At 39.2% G+C, this 7,333-nt stretch overlaps 1 protein-coding gene and 1 pseudogene across 1 annotated transcript in view; both read right to left on the minus strand.

Annotated features, from left to right (window-relative positions):
- GKAP1 (G kinase anchoring protein 1) overlaps positions 1 to 7,333 on the minus strand; it is a 135,499-nt gene that overhangs the window by 110,337 nt on the left and 17,829 nt on the right. The window lies entirely within an intron of this gene.
- On the minus strand, positions 5,562 to 6,262 carry LOC102817192 (annotated as a pseudogene).

Below are 7,333 nucleotides of genomic sequence, written 5' to 3' on the forward strand. Positions count from 1 at the left end.
GATGGAGCAGCTGGAGACTTTAGATCCAGAGAGGGAGAGGGGCTGTGTGCTGAAGACCTGGGTAGTACGGGGGGCAGGATTGCAGGGTATACCCTTTGGTTGGCTGATGATGCATTGAGGGGATTGTAACCATGGCAATGAGACAATAAACGATAGAATGAATGTAAAATTAATGTTCTCCCATGTAAACTATCACATACATAATTCACAATAAAACATTTAAGAAAAAAACAAACAAACATATTTTTGCTGGTATTATTAAGTACCTTTGAGTCAGTTCCAACATAGCAACCCTGTATAGGTTTTCAAAGATGCAGTTGGTGGGTTTGAACCACTAACCTTTCAGTTACCAGCAATGGTTATCATACAGCACCACACCAGAAATCCAAAAAATATTTAGTATTGTTGTTGTTCAGTGCCACTGAGTTGGTTCAGACTCATAATGATCTATATACAGTTTCCAATGAGCAGCTGATAAGTTTAAATAGCCCAACTTGTGGTTCAAACCAACCCTGTATCCAGTGCTTTGCCTTATAGCACCACACCAGGACATAAGGACACTAAAAAAGAACAGCAAGCAGTATTAAACATATAATTTCCTTAATATAGAATAATTAAACAGGCACAGAGCTTTAAATATGGTCACCAATTGTCCTGGTTTATGCCTGATGTTACTATATAGTTGTCTACATATAGTACATGCTTCTACCTCAAAACAAGCTTTATAGTGTTACTCTATTTTAAAGTAATCGAATACTATCAAGGGAATGTGATGGATCTGTACGATAAACACTGGGCTTTAAACCATAAATTCTGCAGTTTGAGCTTACCAGATGCTCCACAAGAGAATGACAAGGCTTTCTGTTCTCACAAAGATGTAAAGCCTTGGAAAACCTATACAAGGTAACTATGAGTCTGAACCAACTCAACAGAACTTAACAATAAAAACAATACTATGTAAGATAATATTTTTGAGATTTGTATCTATTGATTTCTTTCCCACCTCTCAACCTCATTTTCAGTTATTAAAATATCACTTCCACCACCCTCCAATCAAATTATTGTTGTTGTTAAGTGCTGTCAAGTCAGTTCTGACTTATAGCAACCCTGTATAGGGTTTTGGAGGAGTAGCTGGTGAGTTTGCCCTCGCAGTAAGCAGTCCAGTGCTTATTCTACAGAGCCACACTCTCCAAGAGTCAATATTTCCTATTTTGCGTATCAAATAAGCACTGGACTGCTTGCTAATGACAAGGTTGGCGGTTCAAACCCTATGCAGGGTTACTATAAGTCAGAACTGCCTCAATAGCACTTAAAAACACCACCTGTCAAATAAAATTGCTACAGTAGTTAGCTGGACTGGATTTTGGATTGTCTAGAATTGGGAATAAGGTTAGTTTGCTTGCAGCAAATATAGAATAGTTACATGACAGTAATAAAATTCTGGAATTGTGTACATGTATGTATCCACCTATATGTACTGTATAAAGAAAATATAAATTTAGTAGACAGCTCTTGTTTTTGTCTAGAATCTTTCATCTATTCTTTTGAATAACTATACTTTATTTCAATGTTCTCTGATTCTGACAGGACTGACAATCATGTAAGGCTGTATATCACCAATTACTGCATCCATACATGTACCCAAGCTACCATCTCCAATAGGCTGTAATACAAAGTGAACACTTTTTTGCTCACCCAGTGTCATAGATTGAATTATGTCCCCCAGTGTGGTGCTGTAGGTTAATGTGCCAGACTGCAAAGCCATCTGAACTGCAAATTTGGAGGTTCAAGCTCACCAGCTGCTCCTCAGAAACCCTATACTGGGTAGCTATGGGTCGGAGCCGACTTAACGGCACTTAACAACAACAACAACAAATATGTTTAAATCCTAACCCCTATATCTGTGGTTATAATCCTATTTGGAATTGGGTTTTCTTTGTTATGTTAAATGAGACAGGATTAGTGGAAGGAGTATTTTGAGTCAATCTCTTTTGGTACATAAAAGAGATTAAACACGCAGTGATGAAGCATAGATGATGGGGTGCAACAAATTTCAAAATACATGAAGATCTCCAAGGAAACAGGAAGTAGAAATTGAAGAGACAAGGACCTGACTCCAGAGTGGATAGAGAAAGCCTTTCCTGTCAGCCAGTTCTCTAAATTCAGACTTCTAACCAACTAAACTGAGAAAATAAATGTCTGTTTGTTAAAGCCATCCATTTATGGTATTTCTGTTACAGCAGCACAAATTAACTAAAACACCCAGGAACTGAATTTTGAAAACAAACAGAAAGTAAGTAGAATTCAATCACCTGACTAGTTCTTTAACAATGAATTCTACTAGGTCTTATCTTTGTATCCCAGAAATCCTTACTCCCCATGTTTCCCAAGGCCTAGTTTCATTTTTAATTAAAAGCTATGAACCACTCAGTATCATCCCAACAAATTATTTTTATCTAATTGTTGCTTAACTAAAACCCCAAATAGGAATAATCTATTTCAAAGTAATACCCTGAAAACTAGAAAAATGTTAGTTATTGTTGTTAAATGTCCTCGAACTGGTTCCAAAACATATAGACCCTGTATAGTGTTTCTATGGAGCAGCTGGTGAGTTCGAACCACTGACTTTGCAATTCAAACAGACCTTGCGATTCAGTGCTTATCTTACAGCACACCACACCAGGACTCTAGCATTTAAAGTCATCCCCAATATGTCACATATTCTGAATAATATTCTAAAAATAGGTTAGTGGGCAGAAGAGGTTAGAAAGTTGAAATTTTTGCAAAAGATATTATTCTTTTTTGCATACTAACTTACTGAATTTAAAAATTAAGGTAACACATTTTAACAGCATGGTAAAAGTAGAATAAAATCAAACTTCTAAAGTAAAAAATAAGGCTCTCCATAGCATACCATTCTTCTATCTGTAGCAGTTTAGAGCTTGAATTTACCTTTTTAAATATCAACATGAGCTAGTATACAAGGAAATGCAAACAGATGATTGCAGTTTTCAATTAAACCTTTGAAAATTAGAACAAATCTTCCAAACATGTCACTATAAGATCAATCAACCAACAAAGATCTGTTAGTTTTCCATGTTCTGTGCTCTGCCTGTGGGGTTTTAAAAAGCAGCATAAATTTGTTTTTTCCCCCCTCAGATTTTCTACTGCATTTGGGTCTATAAGACTGGCACATATTAGCTACAGGAAACAGAATAGGATATTAAAAGTACTATATAAAGGTTGAGGATGAAAAAAAACAACTTACAGAAGCTACAAAAAAGAAATTAATTTAAGCTGACCCTAAAATATGAATGGAGTCCTGGTGTGGCATGGTAGTATAATCACTGGATTGCTAACCAAAAAGTCAAACCCACCAACCACTCCTTGGAAATCCTACGTAAGGTCACTATGAGTCAGAATCAACTCGACAGTATTTGTCTGTCAGTTTGTCATACTATGGTGATTTATGAATTGCTATGATGTGGAACTCTGGTAGCGTAGTGGAGTTCTGGTAATGTAGTGGTTACGAGTTGGGCTGCTAACCACAAGGTCAGCAGTTGGAAACTACCAGCTGTTCCGCGGGAGAAAGATGAGGCTTTCTGCTCCCATAAAGATTTATAGCCTCGGAAACCCTATGCAGGGTCACTATGAGTCGGAACCGACTCCATGGTACTTAACAACAACAACTATGATGTGGAAGTTATGTTACCAGTAGGGTCACCCATCATGGACAGGTTTCAGTGGATGTCTGGACTAAGATAGGCTAGGAAGAGAGGCTCAACACTTGGCATGGTTAGCCACTGAAAACCTTATGAATACAACAGACAATTGTCTGATATAGTACAAGAATATGAGCTCATTAAGTTGGAAGGTGCTCAAAATACCACTGGGAAAGAGCTGCCTCCTCAAGTTAGAGCTGACCTTGATAATTTGGATAGAGTTAAGCTTTCAAGACCTTCATTTGCTGATGTGACACAACTCAAAATGAGAAGAAAGAGCTGTAAACACCCATTAAGAATCAGAATATGGAACTCATGAAGTATAAACCTAGGAAAACTGGAAGCTGTCAAAATGAAATGGAAAGCATAAGGATAGACACCCTAGGTGTCAATGAACAGAAATGGACTGGTATGGCCATTCTGAATCAGAGACAATCAAATGGTTTACTATGCTGAGAACAACAAAGAGAAATGGCATCACATTCATGGTCAAAAAGAAAATTTTAAGATCCACCTTAAAGTACAATGCTCTCTGTGATAGGACAATATCCATATACCTACAAAGAAGACAAATTAATATCACTATTATTCAAATTTACAAACCAACCATTAAAGCCAGTGACAAAGAAATTGAGGAATTCTATCAACTTCTTCAGTCTGAAATTGACTCAACTTGCAATCAAGATGCACTGATAATTACTGGAGACTGAAATGTGAAGGTCAGAATAAGGATGAAGGATCCATAGTTTGGAAATAAGGTCTCAGTAACAGAAGTGATACTGAAGATTGCATGACAGAATTTTGCAAGACCTAGGACTTATTCATTGCAAATACTTAAAAAACAAAAACAAAAAAACTCTTTGCTGTGAATTGAGAGGTTTACAAAGCAGATCCTCAGTTTTATATTCAACAAATCCCATATCCAATGACTGCAATCATCTCCATGTACCATCAGTTATCAGTTATTTACTCTGTTCACTTTAACTATTGCATTCTTCCCTGCCTCCCGCTACCTTCATCTTTCCTCTGCTAACTTCCCTCTTGTAAATTGCCTGCACTGTCACCCATGTTAACTAACATGTGTCTACCCTCTAGCTCGTGAATAATTTTCCCTCTCCCCTACCCCCATAACTATCACAGATTGCTTCATCTATGAAGAAAATCTTTTCTTAGTTTCTTTTTTTTTTTTTTCCTATATTCAGAAGTTCTCAAAGATCAAGTTTATGCTGTTGTTTTGTCAGGAAAACAATACCAAGTACACACAGATCTCTTTCTGTAGTATAACATTTGATTGGAGCACTCAGATGCATCTGTTGACATTTCGTCTATGGCCATTGTCACACTAAAGTGGCTATCTTGGTGTCTACTTTCTTCTTGAGTTGGTTTTATTCAACAGAAAGCTACATTCTTGCTGAGCTATAGACTAACTGCGCAGGGAGTGTACTGGGACAAGAATGTAATGTCTGTCTCTTCCATCATCAGCAAGTTCAAGTTGCTGTTGTTGTTGTGAAGTGCCGTCAAGTCAATTCCAACCCATTGCGACCCTGTATAGGGTTTCCAAGGAGCAGCTGGTGAGCTTGAACCAACGATGCAGTTCAAACGATCTTTGTGTAGTATAAAACCAACTAAAGAAGGAAATAGACACCAACACTACAGTCACTGTAGTGCGAAGACAGCCAGAGACAAAATGTCCATACAAGTTAAGCTTGTACCAACAGGGAGAGGAAGGCGAGGAGAGACTCAGTGTCCTATTATGGAGTGCAGAGGCCTCTGGTTGGAAAAACGCAATGGACACTTTCGGACGAATGATGGACGAAAACAACCCCAAAGTTGTCTGCCTTAGGATGCCATGCCCAGCAGAAAACCTCCACAAAATCCCCCAATCACAAGGACATTCTTCTTCACAAATGATACCACCTCCTCAGCTTTGCTCTGGACTTCGTTTGGTATCTGGTTACTCTTACGGAGTTTCAGCTGATCCTTGGCTTTCTTCATATCCTTCTCTACTCACTGCCAGTCAACTTTGATGTAACCAGTATGGTTAGCAAGATGAAGGAGGTAAAACCCACCACCTACAGCTGTTGCTGCTAACTTCCCAACCTTCTGGAATATGAAGCCGGTGCACCAGCCCATGGTGCCTCCAATGAACAGCTGCGTGGCCACGCTATACTTTTAGACAGAGGGGCCAGATTCTTGTCCCAACAGCTTACGCCACCATGGCTGCTTCTTAGCAAACTTGGCGAGGTCCAGCGACTCCAAACTTCTCTCAAAGTTTCCTTGACCGGACACAGCCATTTCGGCGAGCTTGTCTCGCGAGGACACCCGCAGGGTCTCGGCACAGTGAGACACCGACTGGCGCGTCGCCGTTGTCTCTTAGTTTCTTAAAACATTGTTCTCAACAATATTTATCCTTGTGTGGCTGACTAACTTCACTCATGATGATGTGTTTTGCAGATTTATCATTAATTTTCAATGTTGCACAGTATTCCACTGTGTGTATGTACCAAAGTTTGTTTAACCATACTTCTGTTGATGGACATTTAGTCCATCTCCATCTTTATGATTGGTCTCTTATACACTGCATATTGAAGGATTCTGTTTTCTTATCCATTCTGCTCGCTCTCTTAACTGGTGCTATTTATATTCAGGGTAATTTCTGACAGGTATAAATTGATAGGTGTCATTTTGCTGTGTGGTTTCTTTCTCTGTGTGGTGTTGCTGGTTTCTTTGTCACACTCAATTTTCTGAGTTCATTTTGTTTATAGGTTTTCTTTTCATTTCTTTTGTGTTAATGTTTACTAAATATTATTTTCCTTTTGATGTGCAGATATACTAATTTTCTGGGTAAGTCAGAGGTCATTACACTGTAATTTACTAAAGTTTCCCCTATTTAAAATCTGTTCTGGTGAGAGCAAACAAGATGGCGGATTGGGGAGAAGTACAGTGAAGAGCTCCATCAGCAACAATGCAGAATACCAGACCAAGCAGGCTCAGGGAATGGTCCCAGAATTCTGAACCACAGATAAAGGAATATTTAGAAGGTTTAAAGTTTACAGCTAGGGGAATTTGTAGCAGAAGCAAGAAATCCAGTGCTTTTTAATCCAAGATGCTCAGCTGCTCCCAGAGCTGCCATCTTGGGTGAGACCAAGTGGGGGAAAGATCAGAGCAGCCACAGACGCCAGACAGAACAATGGAGATAAAGGTGTGGACACTCTTTTATTTCATCTGTTCACTGGTCTCTCACTGGTTGTGCACCTCCATTCAGGTGACTAGAGGGGGTGCCTGAGTGAGTGGACACTCCATCCACACCCCTTGAGGGTTCTACTACGCATGCACACAGATCTCTTCAAAATTTAAAGGGACAGTTTACACTTAAAACCCAATGGTAGTGCAAAATGGCCACAGCTGGACCTGAACTGTTTATCACTAGGAAAAAGGGCTGAATGGGGGGTTGCGGAGCAGGACAGGCAGACTAAAAAGGAAATAGGCCGAAAATTAAATCCTCAGTTCGTCATAACGACTAATAGTGACATCTTGAAATTTCTCAGGAAGAAGAGTGAAAAGGGAAGCCCATCTCCTGATCACATCACCTGGAGGCAATCAGAAAGCAT

This window comes from Chrysochloris asiatica, unplaced genomic scaffold (genome assembly GCF_000296735.1).
Source record: "Chrysochloris asiatica unplaced genomic scaffold, ChrAsi1.0 scaffold00014, whole genome shotgun sequence".
NCBI classification, from domain to species: domain Eukaryota; kingdom Metazoa; phylum Chordata; class Mammalia; order Afrosoricida; family Chrysochloridae; genus Chrysochloris; species Chrysochloris asiatica.